Raw genomic sequence first — 17,095 nt, forward strand, 5'->3', positions numbered from 1 at the left:
ATCTCAATTTATTTCAACAATCCTTTTCTTTCACTATGGTATGCTATTTTGTTACTAAAATAGTTGTGGGGGCACATACGTTAGCTCGTAAGTCTTTTCTAAAATTGGTACACATGTATTCTTCAGTTTTTAGTTCACCAAAAGTTAATGAAATCACAACTTGTTCAGTATATTTTTGTAGCTCATTTCATGTACTACTAAACTAAAAGTTTCACATTTTTAATAGTTTAAATCATTTTTATTTTTTCTTTCTCTGGGGTATTTAGAAAATAAAGTGAAAATCTTCGTAGGAAGGAACACCTTAAAATGGGTTTATGTTTGAGTAGCAGAATAGGAAATGAAATGCATTTTATGTCTAACAAATACATATATACATTTTTTGCTGCAAGTTAAGCCTTTCTCTTCTTGTTTGTTAAGATGAAAATAATTTACAGTATTCTCTAAAGGCTTGTGCCAATGTAAATAAAGCACATTAAAAGTTTTACTGAGACAGATACATTTTCTTTCATATTCCATCTTCCATACTTTCTATATGCTTTATCTTGAAATGTGACAGGAGAAAAAAAATAAAAGAGATTCTAAAAATTATTTGTAACCAGTGAGTGCACTAAAATAAATGAACCTTTGCTAAATTTTGGACTTGAAATTTTATGAACAAGCATAAAAATAATTTATATAGATATGGCTATAATTACAGATTAAAAATCTCAAAAAATTTACTAGCCTAGACTCTTCCTTAAAACCAAATGTGATACACTATAAACTTTCTTCTAGCAAAGAACTAGAAATTTCAAAAATTATTTTTGCTTAGTGTTTCCAATGGTTTATAATCCAAGTCAGAAAAAAAAAAATAACTTTATGACTAGCACATATTCTTTCAGCTGCGATTTAAACTTTTAGTTTCTGGTTTGTTATTTAAATGGAGACAATCACCATCCTCTTATAACTTTTTCATCGGATACTTAAAGCAAATAAAACTATTACTTAGGTTTTTTTTTGTTTTGTTTTATTCCAGTAGGCCCAATGTTCATATTTTGATAGCAATCCTCTGGACAATCTCTCATTCATCTCTTGATTTCAAACTTTGATTTTAAACATACTGACTCAGGAATAAAGGCAGATTTATCTTTTAGGAGGTTTATGGGTATTTTCTTTTTTTTGTGTGTTTCTTTTGAGGTCCCGCTAGCTGAAGATATCTCATCCCACAGGGTTTACCTGTAAATATATTGTGATTACTTTGTCCCACTCTATCTTAACTCTTGATACCGTAGCCCATTACTGTTAAAAAACAAAAAGGCATTTTAAATGTAAGCAAAGAAAAGGAAAGAGATTACCAATAGACTATTACATTTCCTGAAAACATTTGTAGCCCAAGCAAGACTTTTAGCTGCCAGGCAAGGGTTCAGATTCTCAATATTCAGAAACAAGGTATATCTGATCAGGATCCGGGGGATGGATGGGGCCTGCTTACATACAAGCTGGAAGCAGACTAGCCTGAAGATGATAAACTCCGATGTTCGAGCTCACTCTGCAATGGACCTAGGTGTATTAAATCTCTTTACTAGTCACAAATTACCCAAATTTCTCAATTCGTGTGTGAGGTAAATAAAAGTTGCTTGATCTGCTTCGCACTGAAACTAAAGTCTTGATCCAATCCATCCCTCATCCCATAGTTTTCTAAAATGTACCTAAATTAGACAAGCCTCCCAATGAAAAAAGGATATAATAAGTAGAATCAGTAGACTATAAGTCTGTCAGAACTAATGGCTCAGTCAGTATGTGAATAAAAAGAATACAGTCTTTTTCTTTTTTTTGTTTCTGTTTCTTTTTTTTTCTTTTTTTTTTAAGTTTCGGGTGTACAAAGCAACCTTACAGTTAGACATTGACACCCCTCACTAAGTGAACACCCCCTCAATCTACTACCTCTTTGACATTGTATATAGCTGATACAATATCATTGACTACATTCCCTATTCTGTACTTTACATCCCGTGGAGGGAAAAATACACATACACACACACACACACAGAGGGTACCAAAAAAATGTATACACATTTTAAGAAAGGAAAAAAACTGTATTAATAAATACTGATAACAAAAGATGAATACAAGTCACACTTGACTTCTGCAATTACAAGAGGTGCTCAAAGTGGTTACCATCAGCATCCAGACACTTCTGATTATGGCGAACTACTGCTTGAGCAACAGTGACCAAAGTGTTAACATCGCTTAAAATGTGTATACGTTTTTCTTTTTGGCACCCCCAGTATATATAAATATAGTTGACAATCAATATCCTTTTACTTCAGTTGCAGGTGTACAGTGCATTGGTCAGGCATCTACACTGTCCATGAAGTGATTCCCGCGATACGTCCAGTGCCTGTCTGGCATCCTACATAATCTTTACCTTACTGATTGTATTCCCCATACTGTATTTCAGATCCCTGTGATTATCCTGTCACAATTAATCTGTACTTTTTAATCCCTTCGCCCTCTCCCATCCCCATCCCCTCGCATCTAGCAATCATCAGTTCTTTTCCTTTATATCTCTAAGTCTATTTCAAATACAGTTTCTTCTTAACACTCAGTGTATAGTGCAAGAATACAAAAACCCAGAATATGTCTTTCATTTATAACACTAAACACTTGCTTTTTCACAAGTGTTTGCCACCAGAACACAAGTATAATGAAAACCACTGCTAAATCTAACCCAAAATGGGAAAGGAAAAGACACACATCAATAATATTGTCACTGGACACGTAGATTCCAGCAATGTGGTCATCTGATCTACTAATGTGGTGGGATTGACCAAAAAAAAAAACAAAAAAAAAAACATTGAAAAATCTGAGAAGGAGGCTGCTGAGATGGAAAAGGGCTCCTTCCAGCATGCCTGGGCTTGGATAAACTGAAAGCTGAATGTGAGCGTGGCATCACCATTGACATCTCCCCGTGGAAATCCGAGACCATCAAGGATTACGTGACCATCACTGGTGCCCCAAGACACAGAGACTTTTTCAAAACATGATTACAGGCACATCCCAGGCTGGCTGTGCTGTCCTGATTGTTGCTGCTGCGGTGGGTGAATGTGAAGCTGGTCTCTCCGAGAACTGGCAGACCTGTGAGCATGTTTTTCTGGCTTTCACACTGGGTGTGCAACAACTAGCTGTGGGTGTTAACAAAATGGATTCCACTGAGCCACCCTACAGCCAGAGACATAAGGATATCATTAAGGAAGTCAGCACCTACGTTAACTACATTGGCTACAACCCTGACACATTAACATTTGTGCCAGTTTCTGGTTGGAATGCTAACATGCTGGAGCCAAGTGCTAACATGCCTTGGTTCAAGGGATGGAAAGTCACCCGTAAAGATGGCAGTGCTAGTGGAACCACGCTGCTTGTAGCTTTGTATTGCTCCTGCCACCAATTTCTCCAACTGACAAGCCTTTGTATGAGCCCCTACAGGATGTCTAGGTGTGTAGTAGGCTGTTCCATCTGATTTATGTAAGTACACCCTATGCTGTTCATATAATAAAAAATCACCTAAGGATGCATTTCTTGGAATATATCCCCTTTGTTAAGCAGTGCATGAATATATAGTTCAATGAATAAATTTTACATTTTAAAAGACATACTGTCTTTATATATATAAGGTCAAACTTAAACAGTGCTTTGGCCAAAGTAGACCCTTTTTTTGACACAGGCATTTTCAATCTGACTGAAAAGGGGAGCGTGAGATGTCCTTCAAAATTACTTACTTCCCAACCATGTTGGAAAAAGGTTTAGGAGCTATTCTGTCTTGCAAGCCAAGAGAGAATTAGTCATATATCCTATTTAATACACAAAGATCATTGACCTTTCCTCTTCCACATTCTCACTTTACGGCCCAGCTGAGAATCTTGCTCCACAATTAACTGTGTCAACATGGGGCAGCAGAGAAGAGTTACCATGTTGTATCATAGAAGGCACATTTCTCCCTATTTTAGAACTTTTCCTTGTGCTAAGTTGTCTTCTTGCCATTTGGGTCAATGCATTATTTCTGCCCAGGTAAACTATCAGGACTCTTTAATAAAAATAAACTTCTTTTTATCTTCTTCCAAAATAAAACCATATATATTTGTTATTAAAAATTGAATTTCCTCTGTAATTATGAAAACTATTGCTGACGGCATTTCATATCCAGTGGTCTTTACCCTTTATTACCATATAAACCAACAAAAGCATCATGAAATCAAGTTCCTTATATTATGAATAATTAAGCTCCCAATATCACTCAATTAATTTGTTTCAACATTAAAGTCTAAGTTTAGGCACAAAAATCAGAAATTATCAAGATAATTATACAAAAGGAAATAGATAATATTAACATTTCTAGATATGAAGCAAAAGGTGAATAAAATTTAGGTTTATAAAAGTTAAATTCAAAATGAGCTTAAAATCATAATGGCATGATTGAAGGAATTTCAAGAAGTGAAAGAGATGTATTTTCTCAGAGACCATCACAATAATAAAAATAAAGTATTACACCTCTGACAATCACATCTTGGTTACTGTGTAATGCTTGGAGTTATATTTCCTCAATTAATCTCATTATCATTCATGGCATCAGTTCCTAAATATTGTCAATAGATTTCAAATACATTTTTACAGAGACTCACCAAGATATGCAGAATGCTATCATGTGAACCTTAATTGAAAAAACATGTGACTTTTACAAAGGAAAATATTTTTATTGATGTTATGTAATATTGACAAGAAAATTTTATTATATTAGTGAAGGACCTTAGCTATTAAAATATACTAGTTAGTAAAAATAAATCGGTAAATTAAGGAAATGTGTATAAATCAGCAGAACATTTAAAACAAAAATGAGGACTATTTCCCTGTAGACCTGAGCAATCAGGTACCTCTCTCCTGGACCCTGTCTTTAGAGGTCCTGTTCTGACTTTACCCTGACCTTGTCTCCCCCCACTGGGTGAGGAGCCAATGGAGCCAATAGGATGTGCCCACAGTGAGCCTTTCTAGGCCATACTCTGGATTCCAAGACACTGGAATACCTGCTTAAATTACTTGAGTCCACTTCTAGGGCCAATGCAGTTCTCTTCCTGCTTCTGTGTTGTTGAGAGAAAATTAAGCAATTTGTATGCCTAGTCATAGGTTATAGTGTGTCTTTTTTTGTAATTCACAAATGCTATCAAATGAAATGGTAGATTAGCAGGCAAAAAAGGAGAACAGTATAAAATGAGTAGGGACAGCTCAGACATTTTACAGTGTATGGCTCTTATCTTCTCTACTAGGAGACAAAACAAAAATCCTTCCCTTTGCCTCACTGGCATCCACTATCATATTCTCATGAATAGCATGTCATAAATTGCCTTAACATATGACTTGCTACTCCTTGCTAAGATTATACTTCTATTTTAACAAGAATTCCCAAGGTTTAACTCCGGGTTCTGTATATTATGAGGGAGAATTTGTGAGGTGTTTTTCAGTATCCCCTCATATCACATTAAATAATGTTATGTCTTTGTAGACAACTGTAAAGCTCTAGGAGCAGGATCTACTAGGCTGCATTGCCTTGACAAAGTATAATAATATGTGCTTTCTGCATGCTAAGTACTTTACAGCACTTACTCTTCTTAGTATGATGGCCTTCATGAATACAGTATTTTGCCATGTAGAATGCATACATTTTTACCCAAATTTATGAGGGAAAAATAAGGATGTGCATTATACATGGGTAGCAATAATTCCATATCTACACAAATGTTTTTAGTTCTTTTATTTATCCTCAGGAGTTAAGACTGTAACTCTAGATATCAATCACGATATCCATATGCAAAATAATACCCTAGAATATGATAATTGGTTTTGTTGAACTTACAACTAACTTGTAATGAAAGCAATTTCAGTCAACGATTCAACGAAATGAAATTAAGACTTGAAAACCCAACTTGCTATGGTACCTGGTGACCTAACCAGCCAACTGCAACCTCTTGATGTGCCAGTAAATAAGGCCTGTAGGACTCTAATGAAGAAAGAGTGGACCTCGTGGATGCAGTCAGCTGGTAATGATTTAAAACCTCAGGCACAATCAAGAAAGCATCCATCACCCAGGTTTGTGATTAGATCCTAAGATAGAAGGGAATGGTTGTGAAATCATTAAAAATTGTGGCATCAGCAATGCAATGGATGCAACTGAGGATGATGAAATTTACTGTGATTTACTGTGAGGAAAGTGACTCTTCAGAAGACAATCGTAATGTAAAAATGGAAGAAGACTTTACTTCTGATATTGACAGTGACAAAGAGTTCTTGGCCTTCTGTGATGCATAAATATCGTATATTTGTTACCAGTGCATACAATTTCTTGTATCTTTTACCTGTTCTTGTGTTTTGTAATTATTTGTTACATAAAATTTCTCGTACCATAATTTATTTAAAAAATGCTAAAATTCCTTTATAATACAAAACACAAGTACCTAAACATAAACAAATATAAATTTGAATTAAAAAACTAAAACGAAAGATTTTTTTCCCTGAAAACGTGGGTGCACATTATACATGGAAGTGCATTATACTTGGCAAAATACGGTAGTCGGAATTTTATATCAGGCTTTCTTTTTGTGCACAGAATGAAATCCACATGTATTAGATGCCATCTTCAAAAGTGTTCGTTCATCTTTTGTGAGTTCATCAAAGAATCCTATTAACAGATAGTCCCCACTGTTCTAAGTTCTACTGCCTGATAATTGACGACAGTGGAACTTAATGTATACTGGCTACCTATTCAAGAGCAATTAATGGTTGGTAAAGCTTACAGAGAAAGCCACATGGACTGGAAAAAAGTATTTTTAGATCAATACAACTTTTAAAATCATCTAAATTTTACAGGAGAAAAAGAACCCTTAATGAATGGACAATATTCAACCACTAATAAACATCCCCATCATAATACTATGAAGGTTCTAGGGAGCTGGCATGGAATTAGTTCTGGTTCAATTGTGGAGAGGTTATGTTTCTAATTACATATAATCTTTTAGATGGTATTTACTTTGTAAGACAAGAGAATATAGTGCGTGAGGAGTGGGCAACCCTTATAACCAAAGGTAATTTCTCTAGTCAAAGCCCTCATCCTTTTTCCCTCCTCAGGAAAGTTTCCAGTTAAAGGAAGACTCAATGACAGAACTTCTATTTTGTCTCATCAAACGAATTTCTACTATGGCCTAAGTTGGAAATAAAAAAAGCAAAAAATGGAAACTCAAGATATAATTTGTAGATTGCATTCAATCAAGTTAAAAATAACACATTTTAAATGCAATGAACTTTGCCCTGAAAACGACTGCAATTTTTATTTTTGCATATTAATTGGAATATAATTATCTAAGCACATAAATTGGTAAGATCTAAGGCATAAGTACTTCAAACTAAAACATTATTCTAGTATAGAAATATTTCTATGCATGTTAAGATTTTGTTTATTGATAACTTTTAATAAATCATTAATATTTTTAAATGAAATCCAGTAAAATACAATGAATTCTCTGAAGTATCTTTCTATTTTCTAAAAGATTATAATAAAAAAAAAATTAGGGCGGCAGGTTGACTCAGTGCTTAGAGCACAATGCTCATAACACCAAGGTCACCAGTTCGACTCCCACATGGGACAGTGAGCTGCACCCCCCACAACTAGATTGAAAACAATGACTTGACACAGAGCTGATGGATGGGTCCTGAAAAAACACACTGTTCCCCAATATTCCCCAATAAAAATGTTTTAAAAATTAAATTCAGGAAAAAATTGTTTGATAATATTAGACACTTTTGTATTATGCAGTCTAACACACAAGTGGGGCACAAGTACTCCTTGACTGATATGGATAAATGTTAGAATATTATAATAGTGCAAATGATGGGAAAATCTTTTAAGATTTCTCATTCTTCACATCAGGAAAGTGTTCAAGTATATCTACATTTATAGAGGGACTCTTTTCCAAAGCACCAATTCTGAATTAGGTCAAGTATCTGAAGATTATTTCTATAGAATAATATTAAAATTACCTTCATAAAAGAATAGTCACAAAAGTCTTTTAGTTATGATACAAAAATAATAAAACTTTCATAACCACAGTGTAACTTATATTTATGGAAAATATCAGTGCTTTTTCAGTACTATCTTTCTGGTTACAATTAAGGGTGAAAATTACAAATTAAGACAATATAAACAGAATATTATGTGTTCTCTCTTAAAGTATTTCCACAGAGTATGGTAGGCAGAATTCTAAGATGGCCACAGTTACTCCCACTCCCTGTATCCTTTGTGTAATACCCTCTCCTTGAGTGTGTGGGCTACACCTGAGGCTTGTTTCTAACCAGTAGAATATGGCAAAGATGAAGGGATTTTGAAGATATAATTAAGGCCTCTAATCAGTTGACTTTGTTTTAAAAGAGAAATTACCCGGGGTTGGTCTGACCTAATCAGATGGGTTCATTAAAAGAAAATCTGGAGATCCAAGAGATACTCCTGCAGGTCTTGAAGAAGCAAGCTGCCATGAGTCCTAGAGCTGCTGGGAAGTGAATTCTGCCAAAACTGAAGTGAGCTCAGAGGAGGACCTTGGGCCTCAGATGAGAATGCAGCTTTAGTTCACCCCTTGATTGTAGCTGTGTGACACACCGGGCAGTGGAACCAGATAAAGTGTCCATATTCCTGACCAAAGGAAACTATGACAAATTGTTTTAAATCACTAAATTGATTGTAATATAAACTAATCCATAGGGAAATCATAAAAAAGGAAAAAAAACGGATATTGAAATAAGTGAACAACCATATTACAAAGAATATTCATAGGTGATAAAAAAATCACTTTACCTACTTTGTAACACACAATTGATATATTTTGGATTTATGTGTTTATTTACTTATTTCATGAATTATCCACGAAAATATATGTTTTTGGAAGATGGGGACTTTGTTTTGTTGTATCCTTTGTTCTACCCTAAAAAATCTAAATAGTGTTTGACACATAATATGTGCTCAATAAATATTTAATTGACTAATACTAAAAATAAATATATGCATATATATAATGTGTGTTTGCATTGAGACTATAGATATGTCCAGAAATAAAACATACAATTTGACAAGAATCATTAATATCAGTTTCACTGAAATAAGTACATTAACTGATCTTCTAATGTCACCCATTTTTCTTCTAATTTACTTCTACCCTCTTTCCTCAGTCTGCAATATCACTTCCATCATGTTACTTCTCTGATACAAACAACCACAGCTCCACACCACACACGCCATTCTAAGTGAACCACTCTGCCTGGTCGTAGAGACCTTCCTTAACTCCACCCTGTCTTTCCAACCTGATATAATTTGAACCCAACTGTCCTGTATGTGCTAGTCAAGCAGCCTCCCCTTGCACGGTCAGTCTCTTGAACCTCTGCATTTGTTCAATTTCTTCCTCAGTTCTGAAATGCTTCTTCCCTTCTTTCATTTATCTCACTTTCTCCACCCTTCAAAGTCAAGTTTAAACACATAAAATCGTGCCTAGTTACATTGTACTGAACTACAATTTAATCTCACCAGTTACAGGTCAAAACCCTTGATGGCAGGACAGTGTAGCAGAAATCGTAAAACAGAAAATTGATGGACTCCAGACTATACTAGTTAGTAATTATGTGACTTTTAATATATAAATAATCTCTCCAAGTAACACTTTCTACATTTGAAAAATGATATAATAATTTCCCATACTTTACAGCTTGCTTCAACATTAATCATTTTAGCACAATTCCTGACATGTTACAGATTATTGCGTATGAATTCTTTTGCACTTGTATGGTTTTGTTCCCCAAAACAAATGACACAAATCAGGGTATATCAGCTCTCAATAAATATACAAAGTATTTATTGTCCAATCAGTTTCATTTTACTCAATAATATTAAAACCATACCTGACAAAACATCAGATCACATAGTATTAAAAATAATTTAACATAAAATAAATAAATGCATAGAAACCCTACTCTGACACATACATACACAGATCTTCAATGTACCATGAAAGTTCTTTATGACCAGAAAGCTCTCTCTCATTTGTGATGTTATTCAGGTTATGGCGCATAGGACTTATAAAGGAAATTCAGTTGAGTTCCTAAGGCTATGTTGACAAAAAAAAAAAAAAAAAGCCACCTACTACAAAGACGTAGTTTTGCTTAATTTCAAATGAAAAGGACTTCTATTTAACCTATATTTATATATAACACATAAGCTAGGACAGCTTGTTTAGATTTAAATATAGAGTTATGATGTGTTCAATTTTATCTTAATAAGTGGAACTTAGCAACATTAAATAAAATCCCAAAACAATTCTCTGATAGCTTTTTGTTTGTGTTTTTATGAAACTATTATTAGATGTTAATTATTGACATTTGGAAGGTTTGCATGCTGCAAAACAAACATACAAACAAATACACACACACACACACACACACACACACACACAAAAAAAAAACTCTAAGGAACTCCTGGGCTTATTAAGTGAAAACTCTTGCTGTTCTTGTTTCAGAGTCCGGAAAGCAGCCCTCAATGATCAACAAACAGAGAACTTTCACACAAAGACACTATCTATCGCCAACCACGCTTAGAACTTACTTCAAACAACTTTAAGAACAACAGTATTTAGCATTTTAAAGACAACTCTTCAGTTAAAATTGTTTCTGGATCAAAAATAATTTTTAAAAGTGAATCCCAGTTTCTGTATTAACTGTCTTACTTCTAGTGGTTTGCAAGTTGATGGTTGCTGATAACGGGAATTTAATAAAAAAGGGCTGATGGGTTCTAACATACTTAGGAAGGAGGAAAGCATTCACTCATTTTACAAATATTTATTGTGTTCATTATAACTACTGAGGGGTAAATAATATGGTTTAAAATATCTGTCCTAATGATTTCCCTAGTTTTAGAGAGATAAAACACAAATGAGTAATCATAACAGAATGTGGGAATTGAACTTAAAATGAATAGAGTCATTAGACTGGTCAATTGCAGAAGTTTTAATAAATAATTAACATATTTTTGTTCCATGTACATATATTCCCATAAATTCATTTTGTGTGTGTATATGTGTGTATGTGTGTGTGTGTGTAGAGAAACAGAAATAATAAAATATATATATAGAAATAAAATATATATGTAAATTATATATATATAAATAATATATATAAGTGATATGATATATAGATATATAGATACATATTTATAAAGGTTTATATAGGTTTCTGCCCCTGGTTCCTGGCACAGGAGCACCTTCTGTTGTAACATTTGGTCTTTGATCCTTGGTCCTAACATAAAACTCCTAAATCCCTTAGGATTTCCTGGGTGATAGGAGTGTCTTTTGTTCTAATAAGGCAACTCTTCGTGAGCTTCTGGATAACTTCAGAGTGGACCCTAGTCATCAGTGACACCAAACCAAGATTAGAAGCTTAGAACTTTCAACCTGCTCCTTCTCCCCCACTGCTCTCTCCATCCTCTGAGAAGGATAGAGGGGCTGGAAGCTGAATTAATGATTGATCATGCCTATGTGATGAAGCCTCAAAAAAATTTCCAAACTTCAGGATTCTGAGAATTTCCGGGTTGGTAAACACATCTATCTTTATGCTGGAAGAAGGGTGCATTCCAGCTCCTACGGACCGAAGTTCCTATGCTCAGAACCCTGTCCTACGTATCTCTTCATCTGGCTGTTCATCTGTATCCTTTCTCATATAATAAACTGTCCAATGAAAGCAGATGTTTCTCTGAGTTCTGTGAAGTAGTTTAGCCAATAATTGAATCCAAGGAAGGAGTTATGGGAACTTCTGATTTGTAGCCAAGTCTGACGGACGAAGCTGTGGATAACCTGCGGGCCTACTACTATATGACTGGCATCTGAAGGGTGGGGGAGAGTCTTGTGGGACTGAGCCATTAATCTGTGGAGGCTGCTGCACGAACTTTGCTTAGTGTCAGAATCGAACCGAGTTGCAGGATACCCAGCTAGTGTTGGAGAATTGTTTTGTGGCAGGGAGGGTGATCCCCACATATCTACTGTCAGAAGTATTGTGTGGTAGCATTATGAAAGGAGTAGAGGAGAAACATAGGCATGTATTTCTTTACATATACACACACATACATATATGTAGGAACTCTGCATAAAAAGCGTAATCGATTATTTGGTGTATAAAATAAATTTTGAATAATTGGCGGTTTACGCCACATGCTGGATGGAAAACTTAATATTATAAAATTGTGAATTGTCCCTCAATGACCTTATATTTTTCAAGCAATTAAATTAAAAATAAAATTCTAATGGAGACTTTTTTACATCTTGACAAATGTTTTCATTAAGAAAGTAGTGAGGGAGGGTATAATTTAAAATTGAAAATATGTTGAAGTCCAATAATTTTTTGTGAAAAGCTGACAGCAAAATAGAGAACTGAATAGAAATTCAAGGAGCAAAATTTACACTATATAGGGATTTAGTATCACTCAGAGTGTCATTTTGAATCATGAACCAAGAAAGAATTATTCAAAAATACTCTTGGCACTATAAGTGCTCATAATGGGGAAAAATCTACTGATTACATATATTATTAATCAACAGGACTAAAATAATTAAAATTTTAAAGATAAAGTCACATATTAAATATAAAAAATAAATAAATAAAGTCTGTTTATCATAATGCTTAAGTGCATGGACTATGGAGTTAGATTGACTGGATTGGAATTCTGACTCTGCAAGTTACAGACTTTTATAACTTTGGAGAAATCATTTAATACTGTCATTCCTAAGTTTCTTCACTGCACAATGTTAACAAATGCAGTGACTTCTTATAGGAATTTAGTGAGGATTAGAAGAGTGAATACTTTGTAAAGAATGGTACCTTGACACATAGGAAGCTTCATATAAATGAAGTAGAAGTGTGAATAAATACACTTCTAAGTATTAAACCTGATAAACAATACAAGAACGACTAATGGATATTATAGAAAAAGTGAAACACTACTTCAAAAATACTACAAATAGAACTGAAAGAGAAATAACAAATTGAGAAAAAAATTATATAAATAAAATGGACAGCATCCTTGATGTCAATTTTCAAATAAAAAAATAAACAAATGAGCCTGCCATAGGGAAAATGGATAATATCAAGTACTTTACCAAATAGCTAAATAAATGATGAATAAATTTATAAAAACATGCTGAACCACTTACAAAAACAGTATCTCATAAATAACTTCTGGATAAAAAGGAACTTAAAATAGCAACAATGATAGATTTCTACAAACCCATGTATTGTCACCTGTATCAGGATACGGCACAATAAAATAGAAACAATTTTAAACTACTAATAAGAATGTTGGTACAATCTTTCAGGATGGTAATTTGACACTTTGATTCAAGATCCTTAGGTATGTTAAAGTTCCTTCACCACAAAATTACATATCTAATATTCTCCATAGGATAAAATTAGAGTTCTGTACACAAATGTACACAATAATGTTCCTCAAAGTCTTTTTATAAAATAGAAAAAAACTTAAAGGCATATGAATGTCAAAAGTAATTTTAAATTAGGTTATGATATATTCATATTAAAATTATTTTTCAGAAGAATATTTTGTGATGTGAGAAAATATTTACAATACAGTTTTTAAAGTAGAAACATTACAAAGCTATGTAAGTAGCACCATTCCAATTTTGTATAAAACAGAAGAGAAAGAAATAATCAAATTTTCATTATAGTGCTATCAATACCATTAATTTTGTGTGATTTTAGTATTCTCATATATATTTTTCGCTATTTTCTTATTTTTCTGCAGAATGTTTATTTTCATAATCATACAAATTATAACACAATCTATATTTTCAAAGAAATTGCACTTTCTAATTAAACACAAAATATTAGAACAACTAAGTGAGCATTTTAATTTTAATCAATGTTCTTTATAGTGATTTCATTGTAAATAATAAAGTATTTTGGGTTTGTGCTTTTCTTCTTATAATTACTTGAATCAAGTGCCAGAAATGATATTTTAATGTTAATATTGTGACTAATTACATTCCCAAATTGACTATTAAAATTGGAACAAACAATCTATTAACATCCAGTAAATTTTTTGATAACAAATCCTAGTTATAACATTTTCATTGACCTGGTCACACAGAGTTAGATAAAACTTGCTGGAACAAGTGTTAACTATACTGAATGATAAAGGAAAATTAAGACTTAGACAAAGTGGACCAATGCACCATTTATTCATTTATAACTTTAACAAGTATGTATAAATACTACCATGCAGAAGAAACAAAAGAAAAAATAAACAAATGAGACTACATCAAACTAAAAATCTTTTTCACAGAAAAGGAAAACAAAACAAAAAGATATCCTACTGAATGGGAGAAGATATTTGCCAAGGATACATCTGAGAAGGGGTTAATATCCAAAGTTTATAAAGAAATCATACAACTTAACACCAAAAACAAAACAAAACAAAAAAATGCAATTAAAAAATGGGCAGAGGACCTGAATAGACATTTCTACAAAGAAGACAGATATATGAGTAACCAATAGACATAAAAAAATGCTCAATGTCACTAACCATCGAGAAACGTAAATTAAAAAACAATGAAATATAACCTCACACACTTGTCAGAATGGCCATCATCAATAAATCAACAAATAACAAGTGCTGGCCAGGAAGCGGAGAAAAGGGAACCCTCATGCACTGCTGGTGGGATTGCAGATTGGTACAGCCACTATGGAAAACATTATGGAGTTTCCTCAAAAAATTAAAAATAGAACTACCTTATGACCCAGCGATTGCATTCCTGGATTTCTTATCCAAAGAAATCCAAAACACTAATTCAAAAAACTATGTGTACCCCTATGTTTACTGCAGCGTGTTCACAAGAGTCAAGATATGGAAACAACCGAAATACTTATCAATAGACAACTACATAAAACAATTTTGGTACACTTATACAATGGAGTACTACTCTGCCATAAAAGAAAAACTGAAATCTTACCATTTGCAACGACATGGATGGACCGAGAGGATATTACGCTAAATGAAATAAGTTAGACAGAGGAAAACAAATACCACATGATTTGACTTACACGTGGAACCTAAAGAACAGAATTAAACAAGCAAACAAAACAGAAATAGACTCGCGGATACAGAGAACAAACTGATAGTTGCTAGATGGGAGGGGGGTTGCGGGTTGGATGGGAAAGGTGAAGGTATTAGAAAGTACACATTGGTACTCACAAAATAGTCATAGGGATGTGAAATACAATATGGGGAATAAAATCAATAATGTTATAAACATAGGATGTTAGATGGATACTGAACTTATTGGGGGGATGTCTTCATAGATTTTATAAATGCCTAACCACTGAACTGGACACCACCTGAAACTAATATAATATTGAATTTCAACTATAATTCCTGAAACTAATATTGAATGTCAGCTATAATTTTATACACACACACACAGCATAGGGAATATAGTCAATGGTATTGTAATAACTATGTATGATGTCAGAGGGGTAGTAGACTTGTTGGGGTTATCACTTTGTGAGGGGTGTAAATGTCTAATAATTATGTTGTTTTATACACCTGAAATAAATAAATAAATAAATAAATAAATAAATAAATAAATAAATAAATACAAACATACATACAAACATACATATAGACCATGATCTTTTCTAAGAAGGGGCAAGCCATCACTAAATAAAAAAGAGGGGGGGGAAATTATTTGTCTTACAGACTACATTCTATTGGGCGGTCAGAAAAATTAAAATAAATAAATAAGTAAAATAATATGAAAAGTCAGGTGATTAATGCTACAGAGAAAAATAAACCAGATAAAGTGTGTGGTCAGTGCCAGGGTAAAAGTGATGAGCAATTTTAAACAGATTGGCCAGGACACTTTTCACTGAGGAGGTTACATTTGAACAAGTGTTTAAAGGAGGTGAGAGAGAGAGAGCCACAAAGATATCTGTGGGAAAGGCATTCTGGGGAGAAGGAATAGCAAATGCAAATTTCCAGAGGTAGATGTATTTTTAACAAACCTCAAGCACCAGCAAGGAATCTAGTAAAGAGAAACAGGGAGGACAAGAAGATTACAGGAAATGAGGCAAGGGAGGAAACAAGAGCCAGATCATTTGGGACACATGGAGATGGAAATTTAAATAACTTGGAGTGCGATCCCCAAGGAATTGAGTATGTAGATCGAAAGAGATTACTATGGACTAAACCTGGAACATTTCTATGATAATACCCTCAGAGATGAGAGACATCCCACAAAGGATTGTGAGAAATAGTCAAAAGAGATGGAAGGAAAACAAGGGCAGTACCTTATTCTAAAAGCCATTAAAGAACATGTTTCAAAGAGAAGAAAGGGCAATTTTGATGAACTCTACTGAATGGTCAATGTGATTTGAAGTGAAGATTGACCACTGAGTTTAGCATTGTGCAGATTACTGGTAACTTTGAAAAGCCTGAGTTTAGTGAAGAAGAGGGAACAAAAGCAGCAAGAAGAACTTGTGGCAGCTTTTTGTGGGAAAATATGATGTTAAGGGAACAGATCATTGGGAAATATAGGGGTAAATGTTGTCAGGCTTGATGGCTGATGAGAAACTCTCAGTGAAATGGAAAAATCAGCAATTCCTTAGAGAGTAGGAAGATATGCTGGAGGACTGTCCTTGAATAAAAGAGATGGGATATAGAAAACAGGTCGGAGTTTTGCCTTAGGGTGGGGAAAATGAGGAAGGACATGGAGGTGTGTGCTTCTCCGTGTGACTACCATAAACAGGAGTTAACCTCATAGTGAGGGCCCTGGTGATGAGCAAAGGCAGACAGACAGTAGTAACAAGGCAGTGATTGTTGGGAAGTATAAGTGTGGCCGCCTGCACCCTTCTCCACTTTGGCAAGTAAAGACGTAAAAACCCCGTAGAGGTGAGACAGAGTTGTCTGTCTTTGAGCTAGTGTCGAGTTTTCTTAAAAACTGCTAATAGAAGTTTGGAGGTTTAGGATGAAAAAGCC

The 17,095-nt window shown here is 34.0% G+C and overlaps 1 pseudogene; it reads left to right on the top strand.

Moving 5' to 3' along the window:
* The first annotated feature begins 2,715 nt into the window (after positions 1 to 2,715).
* LOC117023715 (elongation factor 1-alpha 1-like) lies at positions 2,716 to 3,474 on the top strand (annotated as a pseudogene).
* The last annotated feature ends 13,621 nt before the right edge of the window (positions 3,475 to 17,095 follow it).

The sequence above is a fragment of the Rhinolophus ferrumequinum genome, chromosome 6 (assembly GCF_004115265.2).
Source record: "Rhinolophus ferrumequinum isolate MPI-CBG mRhiFer1 chromosome 6, mRhiFer1_v1.p, whole genome shotgun sequence".
Classification (NCBI taxonomy): Eukaryota; Metazoa; Chordata; class Mammalia; order Chiroptera; family Rhinolophidae; genus Rhinolophus; species Rhinolophus ferrumequinum.